We start from the raw sequence: 15,727 nt of genomic DNA on the forward strand, positions 1-15,727 counted from the left end.
GTATAATTAGAGAAAACTTAGATCGAAAGTATCTAGGGTTGTATGTGCACCATAGGAGTGTTATAGTGCTCAAAACCCAATAGTGGTATCAGAGCCTAGGATTGTTTTCTGTTATATTGATATGTTATTGTGTTATTTTCAAAGCTGAAAAATTGTAATTCTGGACTCTGACTGCTGGACTCGACGAGTCCTATGATTGGACTCGACGAGTTGGATCATCATATGGCAGTTCAAAATTCAACCCTTATAGTATTATAATATTAAAAGTTAATACTATATATATACATATATATATATATATATATATATATATATATATATATATATATATAAGACAAGTCAGTATTACCGTTAGTAGGCCTCATTCACGCAGCCGGTCTATAAGGAGGGGTATAAGGATACTGCTTATAAAACGGTGGTTTAATGGGTGTCCACTCTCACCCATCGCTTCCTTGACTGGTGGAGGGTTGTTAACTGAATGGGTAGGTTAAGACATAAATTCTCATTAATAAGTATAATGAAATTATAAAGTAACTAAACTTTTATTAATTCCCAATCTTAGTTACTTTAGGAAAAATGTGAAAATGGTGATATTCCATGAAATTGCACTTTACACATTGCCACTTCGTCAGATGTCTATCCCAAACAATGCTTCAGGCTCTAACCCTTTTAGTTCATTCTCCCTCATGAACTTGGCTGGGAAAACTATCTTTGATGGGTCAAACTTTAACGATTAGATTCAAAACATTCATATGGCCCTTCACTACGAGGACAACGAATATGTCCTCGATAAAGAGGTGAAGGAGATTGATGAACAAACTACTACTCCCGAGCAAATCGAGGAATACAGGGTTCATGAGAGGGACGCGACAAAGGTGTCGTACATTATGATTGCTACCATGACTGCTGAGGTTCAAAAGTCCTATGACGACTTTTGGCCCTTCGAGATGCACCAAAATTTATGGAATGGTACCATCAAAGTGCTCGGCAAGAAATGTATGAAATCATAGCCTCCATGATTACAACCAAAATGAAGAATGGAGAGTCCATTACATACCACTTGCACAAGATGCAAAGGTTTGTGGACTGCTTGCTGAAGTTGAGTGTGAACTTCGATGAAGAGTTGGCTATTGACATCATCCTACATTCTTTGCCTCCTTGTTATGATCAGTTTAGAATGACTTATCATATGAACAAGGAGGAAGTAACTCTGAGCAAGCTTCAAGGTCTACTAAGAATTGCAGAAAGTAATACTCAACCAACCAGCATAAATAATTCTCTCAACAATTGTGTAATTCTAGGTTTGAAAGTAGATTACCATAATGATGAACACTAGGGTTTCTTATTGTTTCATGTGAATGTTGATGGGTTTTATACAAAAGAACATCCTATGTGCTCATGCAAACCATAATGCTTGGATCTAGGTTTCTATATTGTACATGCAATTTATCTAAGACTCAAGAACCCTAATCTAGCATATGCATTTCGAAATTATCACAAAAGAGCAGATCTAGATGATTACCTCTTCTTCAATGGCTTGAAACTTCTTGTCTTTGGAGCTTAGAGTCACAAGTGTCACTCCTCTAATGTCTTACAAACACCACAAGCAAGATAATGACTTATGAGAAGGAGGAGGAGCACCAAAAATGATCTACGGTTCTTTCAAGAGAGTTCACCACGTTTTTGGGGCCATAGGGGTCTTTATTTAGTGAGGCTATTAGGGTTTTCAACTATGAAACCCTAATTTGACTGCTTAGGCCCTAAGCAGCCCATGGACCCCCTTCAGAACACCCCTTGGACGAATTCCTTATGGGCTTCCCATAGAATTCGTCCAACCTATGTTCCAAGGTGATCCATAGCCTAATTTTAATTATCTTATAATTACAATTCTAGTCCCTTAAGTTTATTTAATGTCTTTTAGTCACAAAACTAACTATCAATTAATTCTTGACTAATATTAATTAAACAATATGATTTCTCCTTTAATATATTATTCGCATAATATATTAATAAATCATAATTAATCCTCTTTCTCAATAATTCATCCTATCAAGTTGCTTTGATGAAGGTAACCAAAAAGGACCATGCACAACCTGGTCAAGTACATACCAAATATAGTTACGGGCTTAGACACTAATCCAACAGTCTCCCACTTGGATAAGTCTAGTAACTATAATGTAAGTACAATCCGATTAGAAATCGTAGCTCTCAAAGATGTTGTCGAACTCTGATCTTATTAGTTACATGTCCTTTAGATAAGGGATCATATATTCCTCCATTCTAGATATCGTATGAACTGCGACATGGATTTTAATCATACTCTCTGTTCATGTGTTGTTTCTTGATTTCCAGTTTATGACGACTGACAATAGACTACAATTGGACACATCAACTTAGTCCCGGCTTGGCCAAGCGCTCAGGGTGTCATCACTAAATCATTAAGGGGCCCACATATATCACTTTTATCCCACTTTGGGTAAAAGGAACGGATAAACTTTGACTCAATGCTCGTTTGTACTCACTTACCGAATCACACACAACAATACATTTTATAACACCAAGTTACTGGTGTGTTTACATATTATCAATGTGTAAGCGACTCGTAAGATACAACTCACACATCTCGGTTTCAAGAATATAAAATATTATCGTCTCACCTATCACTCGTGATAAAATCCATGAAGCGATCCTAGTGAGCGTGAGTTTAATCCAATACTCTAATCTTATAGTAGCACCCATGAACTCTGTAGCAAACTTGTGCTGTGTCTAAACACTTTAGACAATCTACAGAGGAGTTCATGACAGTCTTCATTCATTCCTACTTCCCAAGAATGAGCGACTGTGGAGGGTTCGAATAATCTTATTATTTCGGAAGTCAAAACATGCAAAGTGAAACACAAGAATAATACTAATCCCATATGGCCCCAAACCTTTGAGTATAAACAAACCATTTTATTTAATCACCATATTGATTACTCATTGTTTGTTGTTTCGGGTAATCAACTTCTTAATTGAATTATAACAACAATTGTCCCATGCTCTTAGCATGCACACTATGTTTACCTATGGTCCTTACTTTGTGAAATAGTATAATTGAATAACATTTTCAATCACACTCATTTCATAATTCCTAATCCTTACCACAAGTGTGAAAATACCAAATTCTTGCCACTTATAGAATATGTTAGATTCTAACATTTTATGCAACGGTCCTTTCGTAATATCATAGCGCCAAAGTCACCAAGATTTTGCCAATGAAATTACAAAGTGCTCTATTGGAGATTGTTACAAGAGAATTCCATAGTCATGAAGTCTCACATTCAAAGTACATTCCTTTGAACATCCTTCTTGCATAGAAGTTTCTAATCATAGATTCTTAACATTCAACTCCCAATAAGGAAACATTTCCATATTTTTCATATGAAAACTCATTCTAAATAGACTCTTATCTATTCATAATAAAGTCAATATGGTCCATCCATTAGTATACTTCCAACTTTCCACAAGCGACCAATCTTTGGAGAACCTTAAATTGTCCTTGATAGTTGTTCAATTATTTTAGTCAAATCCGGTTCTATTCCCTTTTTCCCTCTAAATGCCCTAGGCATTTGGAAAATTTTAGAACGGTTGAATATTACAGCATATGCAATCAATCCTATTCCCGAAGCGCGTGGGATACGATTCATAATGAAAAATATGATACTTTACCAGTTTCTTGCTATAATATTGCCATAATATTTCTATTTGCCGTGTTCTCAAAATTCGAACTATGAAGAGGGATTCCGTAATCATAATCAAACTTTAAGAATGCAAATAGTAAATATATCCTTGACTAAATTCAATTAAAATTTCTCGATGTAAGCTTTTAGATTGGAAACAAAGTATAACATTCTCTCCCTTAATTATAACAAAAACAACTTTTCAACCCCTGCAACTTTGCAAAGTGAAACTTTTGTTTTTCTATAATTAATATTGCCAACTTGCAATACTTAAAATAATTATAATCATGCTCCCACTTCATTGATTCTACTTATTCATTCTTCCATTCATTGAAAGTTTTCAATGATTCAGAATTACACTTAATCTTGTAAATATAACCACATTTACTAGACCTTTAGTAAATCATGATGAATAATGTTATTATTCTTTATGGTGGACTTGACTAGTACACAACATTGTGTACTACTTCCTTTAGTCCTTCACATGACTCACATACTTATGTGAACAAGGAATTAGTCTTAATTACTTAAGTACCAATATTTCCATACATCATACAATACAAGTTGTATGATTCCAAGTTTCTGTCCAATTGAAACTTAGGTGATGGGAATCTTTCTGTACTTTGAAAATTATGACACTACCATAAATAATATAACTAAGGATCACATCCATTTCAATATTGCTGATAATAGAAATACACAAACATCAATTTTTCATACATGTCATTGCAAGGATAAATAAATAAAACAAAATCAAAATTCATTTTATTGCGGAAAAAATTGTCCTTACAATGCAACTCAGTTGAAAAACTATGCTATTACATTTCTTAGCAATCTATCCTAACTCTAAAGGAGCAGCTCAAAAATCCGATCTTTGAATCCATGCGATCGAAATCCATTTCTTCGCGATCAGACTCAACCCACTTCTTCCTTTAAGCTTCCTTTCTTTTCTTCGATTCTACAAAACATCAAAAATGCAATCTTATCACATAATGTATCAAGAATCAAAAAATAGGAACTTATAGAGTTAGTTAATGGATTTTACCTGAAGTAGAGCCATACGTCTTGACTCTCCCATCTCTTAGATCTCTCAGGTAGACAGGACAACTTCGTCTCCAATGCCCATTCTCTTGGCAATAAAAGAAAATTGACTCTTTTGGAATAGCACACAGAACTACTTCATACTTTGCATTTGTATTATGATCAAACTTTTCGACCATGGCATGCCTTTTGTTGCCATTGCCTATGTCCATAGAGCTTTGGAAGGCAGATCCACCAATCAACTTTGCTTCTCTAGTGCACCAAATCATTGTCGATTCAGCAGCAACAAGCAAATAGGTGAGATCGATGAGGGTCATGTCGTGGTCTATCATATGGTAATCTCTTACGAACTCACTATATGAGTCAGGAAGCGACTGAAGAACCCAATCAATAGCCAGTTTCTCACAGACAATGACTCCCAACATTCTTAACCTATCAATGTGTGACTTCATCTCTAAGACGTGTGCACACATTGACTTTCCTTCTTCATGTTTACTTGCCAAAAGGGATTGAGTGAGCTTTAACTTTTCAATCCTTTTAACTTGTGGGTTAGGAGAACAATAGGAAGAGGTGGAGGAAGTGAAGCATGATCTCGTGTTCCTCGATCGAATTGTGGAATATCATCTTCATGTGGAAAGCTTGTTCCATGGGATTTGGGAAGACCATAGTTGTCATACTTTGACATCTACAAAACAGGAGAAAATTCAAGTTAGTTGATTGATTGAGTCCTTAATAAAACACCAAAATGAGATATTAAGGCTAGGACCCAACACAATACTCTACCACTTGGGAGAGGGATGCCGTCACCCAAATTGAAGAACATTTGAAGGTAAGTGAATGACGATTCACTAATTTTCCACCATGAAAAACAAAAAGAGATTAAGTTTTAAATGTATTGAAAAACTCCTAGATCCTTTGAGATTCATTGAACTTTTCAATGGCATGTTTAAATCTCGATATGCCCCTCGATTTGTGACTGGGATGCCGAGGATCACAAAACAGGGTGTGAAAAACCATGCAAACTTACATGGTTCCCCCAATGTTACAGTTACCTACTCGATGTGCCGGTTAACCACACACGCTCCACCGAACTATGACAAACATCGACTCACCCTTTGCAACCTTTGCTTAAAACCCATTTAGTGTCTCGGTTAACCACACACACTCCACTAACGTCTTAGCAAGCGTACAAAGTGTAATTTCATGGAATTGCATCAATTCACTTTTGCCTAAAGTAACTAAGATTGGGAATTATTTGTAAAACATTTAGCTACTTTAACATTCATTATACTTTTAATGAGGAGAGAGTTTGCCCTATCCTACCCGTTCGGCTAACAACCCTCCACCAATCAAGGAAGCGGTGGGTGAGAGTGGACCTATTAAACGCCATTTTATAGGCCATAACCTTATACCCCCTTATAGACCAGCTTCGTAAATGAGGCCTACTAACGGTAAGACTAGCAATTTAAGTTATACATATACAATATTAGAATTTTAATGTTATATATAGTATAAGGGTGTATTTTACACTTTAAAGTACTATGTGGTCTAATTTAACAAATTACACTTTTAATTTAATTTAATGTAAACCATATCATTATGTATTTAATAACTCTTTTTTGATTATACACTTTATTAATTTAATAAAACCATAAGGGTGCAATTTGAACTTTTTCAAAAATTAAGGTTTTAGAATTTAATATTTTAAAATTAAACTTTTAACTAAAATTTAAATTCCAAAACTTGAGGGCAAGTTTTGAAACATTTCAAATCATTAGGGTTCAGAATTTAAATATTTCAAAATTAAAGTTTTTAATCAAAATTTAAATTCCAAAACTTGAGGGCAAGTTTTGAGACTTTTCAAAACATAAAGGATCAAATAGCAAATAATTTTAAATTAAACAATTAATTTAATGAATATCTAAATTTGACGTAATCATGATTATCTACAAGATAATTTACCAAATAATTTAAATAATCAACTTTTATCATATAAGGAAATTACTATTCAAACAATTTGAAATTATCTTTTGTTTTGGTAAGGATAAGCACATAGAAATAATAAAATTCGGATTTTATCATAAGAAAATGATTTTAGCAATTATCCTCCAGCAAAACAATAATAAATCCGGAAATATCCTTTACCTGACTCCCGGACTCGCTGAGTTGGGCCGACTCGCCTAGTCGGGTCGGGCAGAGGCCAGAAACTCGATTTTTAGCAGATAAACAAGCATTGCGCCACATACAACAGAAACCAATAATGGCTCTGATACTTGATATGGGCTTATTTAGTCATAAAAATCATGCATGATCTTAATACTTTATGTTGATTTTTTCTCATTTAATGAACAAAAGGTGCTTAATTAGTTTATAATTTCATTTTTCAGCAACAATTACATGCTCGGATGGAAAGGAAGCGGAACTAGTGATTGGAAGCTTGGATCTTGGATTTTGAAGAAAGAAGGATGTTGCTGGACAGCTTGACCCCTCGTCAGTGTTTTGGCCATATCTCATGAACCGTAACTCCGATTGACAAGATTCAAAATGTTCTAAAAAGTAGACACAATTTCAGACGACTTTAGTGTTTTGAGAAAATGCTGATTTGAAACGTACTCGGCGAGTAGGGTAGATTACTCGGCGAGTTGTATCGAACTTTCGGGATTCTGGACGCGCTAACTTGCCGTACACGGGTTTTAAGTGATGTACTCGGCGAGTAGGTCACTGGACTCGCCGAGTAGGCTCTGTTTAGTGAAAATCTATATAAAGGGACTTTCAGATCGATACCCTAGCATATAGAGAAACCCTTGGAGGCCAATTGTCGACTAAAGGTGCTGTTGGAGCGTAGGAAGCAAGGGAATCAACCCTACATTCAATTTTAAGGAGAATCAAGTCAAAATCAAGTTTACTCTTACCTAATCTCTTGTTTGAACAATGTTTTTACCAATTGATTTCGTTTTTGTGCTTGTTTCTGCTGTAATCATGAGCTAAAAACTCATAACTTCTTTTTAGGTAGATGAATTTGTGAACATGGATTGATTATTTGATTAGGATTAATTTTAATTGGTGATTATGTTTTATTAAGCTTGTTAAAGAACCTTATGTGTTAACAATAACTATTCTTCTATTAATAAATCAGTAATTAAGTTGTATGAACATCTCTTAGTTGCTAATTTCATATGATTTACGTGACCACATAGTTTTATGTCTAGGAATAACGAATGTGAAACTAGAATTAACTTGAAGATAGGTAAGTTAATGTGTGAGCTTGTGTGATACACCATCAACAAGAGGTTAATTGAATCACCAATTTGATTAGCTAATTACAAGTCTTTCTAAACCCAAATCAATAAACTAGGAAATTCATTAATTTAGACAACTGGCCATTGCTTGAATTAATCTGTTTTCTAAGGATTAGCTATAGCGAATGTGAATCTAATCACTTTAGTCGGTAACCAATGAAGAATTAATCCGATATATTTACCATAAAATCATCCATGGGAACAAATGATTCGAACCTAAACAGATGACCTTTTTAATCATTGAATTTAGTTGATCTTTGTTTTCTTAGCTGTTAGTTGCTTAGTTTGCATTTTAGTAAAGTATTTAAGTTTCTAGTTTTGCAAAACTAGAGAAAACCCTTTTTTTACTTGTTTTATTTAGATAATATTAGCATTTATTTTAATTGTTTACCGTTCCCTATGTTCGATACCCTACTTGCTTGAACTATATTACTAATCGATAGGTACACTGCCTTTCGTGTGTTTATTTTGTGTCTAAGTTAGTAGGATTAAAACTAGTTCGTTTCACACACATCAAGTTTTTGGCGTCGTTGCCGGGGAACGGTTCTAAATAGTTAATTTTATTTGCTAATTGTTATCATATATTTTTTTATTTTTTTTTAAATTTTTTTATAGTTTAATTTTTATTTATTATGTATTTTCCAAATCTCGATGCTTTTGATGCTTTTCTTGAGGAAGTAGTGCAGGAAATTGAGCAAGAAGATGAGGAGTATGACTCGGGTGAAGATTTGAAGAAATTTGGAAGATGGTTAGATAACTTCTTGACTAACAAACAAGATCAATCTGAGTCACAAGAGCTAAAGTTACAATATGAAGAATTTAATACAGAAAGAGATTTGGAGGAGTTGGAAAGGTTGCTGGCAGAAGGGTTAGACAAAGAACAGGAACAAGCTGAATTGCAGGAACCAAGTTGTGGTTTGACCATTACCACGACATGGCCCCCTGTTCTTTCGGTTTGTGTTTCTAAGTGTAGGGTGACGACTCCAACTTTGGAGAAAGTTCTGAAGCGTGATCCATTTTTTATTAGTATCCAACCGGTTCCAACCCTTATCAAGATTCTTGGGTTTTATGAAATCAAGCTCGTTTGGCCAATTTTTGAAGAAAAGAGCCAAATTTTACAAATTGGTCAAAAGAAATTATTTAATGCAATGGATGGAATGACATTGATTTTATTAGAAGTTTATTAAGTTGGGAGTCCAGCTAAAGACTCTCACAAAAAGAAGCGCTTGCGGGAGGCAACCCGTCATTAGAGTTTGCTTTTCTTTTTCTTTTTAAACTTCTACTATTTAGGGATAATTTAGGATTTTTATTTTGATTTATTTTTATTATTACTTGGTATTTGTTTTTGATCTTTTCAGAAGCTAGGGTGAGATTAGAGCGGTTTCTTAAAGCGTGAGGGAATTAAAGTGAGGGGTCGAATTGTTAACGAGAAGAATTGAAGATTTGAGTGATACTTTGAGTCTGGTGATTATAATGGTTAAAAAGGAGTTTCGTCACTGAAGAATATAAGGAGGTGTATTACCTTAATACCCTCTTTGACCTCAAAACAGACCTGAAGCAGAAAGAAGAATTTGCACGATCAGAGCTGAAAACTTGTCGAGTGCACCCTTATAACTCGACGAGTTCCAGCAAAAATTCGCGATTTATGCCCATATGATGATTCAACTTGGCGAGTCTCCACATAAAACTCGATGAATTGCTCATTCTTTTATCTTTGAGTCGACGATTTGATTCAATTCAAGGCGACAATTGGCTATATTTTTGAAGACCATTTCTAGGCGATTCCAATATGCTTTTTCCCACATATTTAGAGTTGTCAACCACACGAGATTTTGACACCCAAGACATGGATGAGCTGTTCCCATGTCTAAAGTCAATTGAAGATGGAGCTGAAGAGAAGAGATATCAACCTCGCCACTACTATCCCAGGGGAGTTTGTTCCAATTCTCTCTTTATTTTATTGTTCTTTATCATGCATAATATGCAATGGGGACACTGCATAAATTAAGTGTGGGGTAGGGGGTTGGTTAAATTAGTTAAAATTTTAGTTAAAATTCGAAAATCTTGAAATTTTACTTAATTTTGAAAATTTTGCATTAAAATTGCTAGGGCTAATTTAGAAAATTTTGGTAAAACAATTAGGGATCATGCTAGTATTATATTTGATGATTGCATGAAAATCCAAATGTTTAGTCGAGCCTATATACGTTCTAGTGCATTTGTGGCTTCCTTATTCCAGTGAAATCATGGGACAAAAACACGACCTCGCTTAGTTTGAAGGATGCAATATGTTTAGCATCGTGTACCAGAAATGTATCCAGGAAAATTATTATCGTTAACCAATAAAGGTTGAAGTTGAGCGCCCCTGCTTAAGCATGTAGGGTTTTGAGTGGAAAAAGTGAGTTACATCTAAAATAAAAAATAAATAAATATAAAAAAAGAGAGAAAATTACAAGAAAAAGTTCGAAGAATTTTTGGAGCATCAAAGTTCAAGTATGAAGTTCAAATATGAAAAATTCTGAAGAAATTCAAAAGTTGAAGATACTCAAAGAAATTAAAGATCAAATGTCAAAGAAGTGAAGAATTCCAAAGAGCTCCAATGTGGTATCATAAATTGTAATTGTCTAGATTATGTATGCTTGGGTTGCTCAACCAAAATTACCTTGAGGTTAGGAGGTTTTCTGCAGATGGATTCGGAGGGATGCATAAAATGAGCATTGTTCGGAAAAAGTGGGCGAATGTTTATGAGGATTGTGAGTATTTAGAGTATAGGGGGTTCTTTAGGAAAAATTTTAGACACAAATGCATGCGTTGCGGTCTTGGCATAATGGGTGGGTTCGATTGAGATTGTCTTATGTAATATTAGTGTACTAAAATTTAGTTTTGCTTGGGGGCAAGCAAAGGTCAAGTGTGGGGTATTTTGATATGGGCTTATTTAGTCATAAAAATCATGCATGATCTTAATACTTTATGTTGATTTTTTCTCATTTAATGAACAAAAGGTGCTTAATTAGTTTATAATTTCATTTTTCAGCAACAATTACATGCTCGGATGGAAAGGAAGCGGAACTAGTGATTGGAAGCTTGGATCTTGGATTTTGAAGAAAGAAGGATGTTGCTGGACAGCTTGACCCCTCGTCAGTGTTTTGGCCATATCTCATGAACCGTAACTCCGATTGACAAGATTCAAAATGTTCTAAAAAGTAGACACAATTTCAGACGACTTTAGTGTTTTGAGAAAATGCTGATTTGAAACGTACTCGGCGAGTAGGGTAGATTACTCGGCGAGTTGTATCGAACTTTCGGGATTCTGGACGCGCTAACTTGCCGTACACGGGTTTTAAGTGATGTACTCGGCGAGTAGGTCACTGGACTCGCCGAGTAGGCTCTGTTTAGTGAAAATCTATATAAAGGGACTTTCAGATCGATACCCTAGCATATAGAGAAACCCTTGGAGGCCAATTGTCGACTAAAGGTGCTGTTGGAGCGTAGGAAGCAAGGGAATCAACCCTACATTCAATTTTAAGGAGAATCAAGTCAAAATCAAGTTTACTCTTACCTAATCTCTTGTTTGAACAATGTTTTTACCAATTGATTTCGTTTTTGTGCTTGTTTCTGCTGTAATCATGAGCTAAAAACTCATAACTTCTTTTTAGGTAGATGAATTTGTGAACATGGATTGATTATTTGATTAGGATTAATTTTAATTGGTGATTATGTTTTATTAAGCTTGTTAAAGAACCTTATGTGTTAACAATAACTATTCTTCTATTAATAAATCAGTAATTAAGTTGTATGAACATCTCTTAGTTGCTAATTTCATATGATTTACGTGACCACATAGTTTTATGTCTAGGAATAACGAATGTGAAACTAGAATTAACTTGAAGATAGGTAAGTTAATGTGTGAGCTTGTGTGATACACCATCAACAAGAGGTTAATTGAATCACCAATTTGATTAGCTAATTACAAGTCTTTCTAAACCCAAATCAATAAACTAGGAAATTCATTAATTTAGACAACTGGCCATTGCTTGAATTAATCTGTTTTCTAAGGATTAGCTATAGCGAATGTGAATCTAATCACTTTAGTCGGTAACCAATGAAGAATTAATCCGATATATTTACCATAAAATCATCCATGGGAACAAATGATTCGAACCTAAACAGATGACCTTTTTAATCATTGAATTTAGTTGATCTTTGTTTTCTTAGCTGTTAGTTGCTTAGTTTGCATTTTAGTAAAGTATTTAAGTTTCTAGTTTTGCAAAACTAGAGAAAACCCTTTTTTTACTTGTTTTATTTAGATAATATTAGCATTTATTTTAATTGTTTACCGTTCCCTATGTTCGATACCCTACTTGCTTGAACTATATTACTAATCGATAGGTACACTGCCTTTCGTGTGTTTATTTTGTGTCTAAGTTAGTAGGATTAAAACTAGTTCATTTCACACACATCAATACCACTGATGGATTTTATACAAAAGAACATCTTTTGTGCTCATGCAAACCCTAATGCTTGGATCTAGGTTTCTCTATTGTACATCCTATTTATCCAAGTCTCAAGAACCCTTATCTAGCATATGCATTTCGAAATTATCACATAAGAGCATATCTAGATGATTACCTCTTCTTCAATGGCTTGAATCTTCTTGTCTTTGGAGCTTAGAGTCACAAGTGTCACTCCTCTAATGGCTTACAAACACCAAAGCAAGAGAACGACTTATGAGAAGGAGGAGGAGCACCAACAATTATCTACGGTTCTTTCAAGAGAATTCCCCACGTTTTTGGGGCCATAGAGGTCTTTATATTGTGAGGCTATTAGGGTTTTCAACTAGGAAACCCTAATTTGACTACTTAGGCCCTATGTAGCCCATGGACTCCCTTTAGAACACCCCTTGGACGAATTCCTTATGGGCTTCCCATAGGATTCTTCCAACCTATGTTCCAAGGTGATCCATAGCCCAATTGTAATTATCCTATAATTACAATTCCAGTCCCTTAAATTTACTTAATGTCTTTTAGTCACAAAACTAACTATTAATTAATTCTTGACTAATATTAATTAAACAATATGATTTCTCCTTTAATATATTATTCATATAATATATTAGTAAATTATAATTAATCCTCTTTCTCCGTGAATCATCCTATCAAGTTGCTTTGGTGAAGGCAACCCAAAAGGACCATGTACAACCGAGTCAAGTACACATCAAATATAGTTACGGGCATAAACACTAATCCAACAAATGTAACTTTAGGGCTACATTATCTTACACCCAAATGATATCCAAAAGGAAAAATAGTATCCAAAATAAAAAGCATTAGAATCATCAACACCCACTGCTATTATGGCAGTGGTCATCGGCGGCGGCAACCACCATCATGGTGGTGGTGGTGGTGCATTTTCGGTTAAGAAGAAAAGAAAGAACAACAGAGCAAGAGTGGAAATACCTTTCATGTGAAACCTTGACATTAACATTCATAACTAAGCCTTCCTTCCTACTATACAATTCTTTTCTGGCGACTAATAGCAACCGTAAAGTGGCAGTGGCAGTTTCTGGCATAGAGGCGGCACAAGGCAATGACATAGCGGCTGAGCTAGGGCGATGATGAGAGGAGACGAGATAGGGGATTAGGGTTCACAACCGTGATCGAAGGTGAGGGAAAAGGGAAGGTGATTCTTCCCGTCGCACCCACATACATATATCGTGTTCCATGGCCATGTTTTCACAACTTGGAAAGACCAGTCCCTCTAACACCAACATTTACATACAAAGTTTAGTTATTGGTACTTTATACCCTCACATACCTTATTCTCCTCATTGTACCTATTTAGTACTTAAATTCGATTGTAATTTCCATTTAAATTATTAAAGTATATATATAATTATTATTTCTCATATTATCATTATAATTATTCATTATTAATCGTATTCATTTAATTGCATTTACATCAATATCCGACAAATAATTAATTATTTGGAAAATAGACGTTACAATTCTCCCCTATTTGAATCAGACTTCTGCCTCTAATTCACCGCTAGGAAACTACTCTGTATAGTGCGCCCATATATCTATTTCTGGCTCGCAAGTCCAAACAAAACCCTTTCAATACTGCCAATGGAATTTTACTAACATGATATCCTTGTTGCGCAAGGCTCTTATCTTTCTCTCAGTGATAGTAATCTGCTTCTCAACATAAGTAAGTTTCTCGCCATACTAAAACTCACCATTCATCTTAAGCATAATATTGAATTTCCACTTTCATATTAGTATGTATTTTTTTGTATTAGTTTTAGATTCGCGCTATGGGTTTTTCTAGAAAAGACTAGATGCTAGAGGTAGAATGAGATTTAGTACTATACAAAAGTATGTGGTTTCACTTAGTACTTAGGATACAAATAGCTAATGATGCAACAGACGACTAATTGAAAATGTATGAGGTGACCGTAGTAGAGTGTGTAGATTATTTTTGCGCATGTGTTATTGACGTTTTTGGAAAATAATACTATTTTAAACCTACTATACGTGATATTAAAAAATTGTATTTCGAACAGGAAACGAGGCATGGTTGATCAGGAATGATCATTATCCTTGATTGTACGCATTGGAAGAGCACCTAATATTTCTTTCTGGGTGAACAAATATGGATAAAACTGTAAAATTGGTCCCTGTGGTTTCGCAAAAACTATGGATAGGGTCCAAAAAGTTTCCAACTTGCATGGAAGGTCCAAAATTAAGAAATTTTCGTGATTTTGGTCCTAAAAAACCTGAAAAGACCGTTTTTCCCTTTTAATTTCTTTTTTTATATTTTTCATATTTATTTTAATATTCTATAAATTAAAAATGAAAAGAAAAAAAATGGCCCCACTCCCCTACCTATGTCGTACCCTCCCTTATGTATCCTCTCATTCTCTCATTCTCTCTCTCTCTCTCTCTCTCTCTCTCTCTCTCTTTCTCTCTCTCTCTCTCTCTATCTATCTCTCTTTCTTTCTCTCCCCCTCTCTCTGTAACCTAAACCAGATGTATATTCAGATGCCTATTCGGTCCTCATCTACAAAAATGTCGCTCATGAGACCAAGCCATATTCCGCCTCTAGCCAAGCCTCCATCAACTCAATATCGCGTTCCGACTTCTTCATCCAATCAACACCCAAATTCTTCACTACCTCTTTTTGAGACATACATGGTAGCCACTCTATGGGGTTGCTTGCACCCAATTTTACCCTTTGTAGTGTACCCTTCTTCTGCTAGATACAGAGTCACCTGAGTTGTCTTCCCGAAACCCATTTCTCTGATCACCACAAGAGCATGGTTTTTGCGTACAACTTGGAGTCATTCTTTTTTCAGTTTGTAGATTGTTAGAGTTTGTCTATGTTCTTTGAGGGAAAGTTTTGACCTTTGACTAAAAGTCAAGGCTTTACCGTCATTGGAACGAAGGCGGTGGAAAGGGAGTTTCATATGTGAAGTCTATCAGGTCCGGTGAAGGGGCTTTAGGCTTTTTAGAAGCGGTCATTGGGGTAACTAATGGTTTAGGGTTTGATACACCCAAGTGTTCTTGATGTTTTTATTTTGATATATAAATGGGTTTGATGATGAATTAAGATGAAGGATTGAAGATGATTATTCTGTGTTTTTTATTTGAAGAGTGGTCTTGAGATGTT

The sequence above is a fragment of the Lactuca serriola genome, chromosome 1 (assembly GCF_051521515.1).
Source record: "Lactuca serriola cultivar US96UC23 chromosome 1, Lser_US96UC23_V15, whole genome shotgun sequence".
In the NCBI taxonomy this organism is placed as follows: domain Eukaryota; kingdom Viridiplantae; phylum Streptophyta; class Magnoliopsida; order Asterales; family Asteraceae; genus Lactuca; species Lactuca serriola.